The following is a 415-nucleotide window of genomic DNA, read 5'->3' as shown; positions in this document are numbered from 1 at the left end:
CTCTCCCCCCCCCCCCCCCTCTCCAAAGCTGTGTTTTCCAGCCTTGCCTCCCCGCAGGGACTTGCCGAGGGATTTAATTTCACTGTCGGCACCCACACCCACTCAAGAAATGTTTCGGGTCAGGCCAGCTGCAAACGGCAGAGCAGAGCTGGGCCAGAGCAGCTCCTCCAGCCGGGGTGCGGGATGGCCAGGCACGCCTGTCCCATGGGATGCGGCACATCCCGGGAAGGCTCGGTCCGTGCACCCCGGGGCATCCTGAGGGCAAAAGGCAGCTCCGGGGAGCATGGGCAGAACCCTGGGCATCCCTGGGGCCCGGGGAGGGGGGAAGGTGGCCCTGGGAAGCCGCGGGGTGACCCTGAGCTCGGTCACATACTTGTCATTCCTGGCGGGTTTGCTGGGGCGGGGGGGCCCGGGC

At 67.7% G+C, this 415-nt stretch overlaps 1 protein-coding gene across 1 annotated transcript in view; it reads left to right on the top strand.

The window, feature by feature from the left end:
- Positions 1–415, top strand: part of CSPG4 (chondroitin sulfate proteoglycan 4) — a 14918-nt gene that overhangs the window by 10256 nt on the left and 4247 nt on the right. The window lies entirely within an intron of this gene.

Source organism: Chaetura pelagica, unplaced genomic scaffold (assembly GCF_000747805.2).
Source record: "Chaetura pelagica isolate M959 unplaced genomic scaffold, ChaPel_1.0 scaffold222, whole genome shotgun sequence".
Taxonomy (NCBI): Eukaryota; Metazoa; Chordata; class Aves; order Apodiformes; family Apodidae; genus Chaetura; species Chaetura pelagica.
The sequence above is the reverse complement of the archived record's forward strand: the minus strand, read 5'-3'. Positions and strand labels throughout refer to the sequence as shown.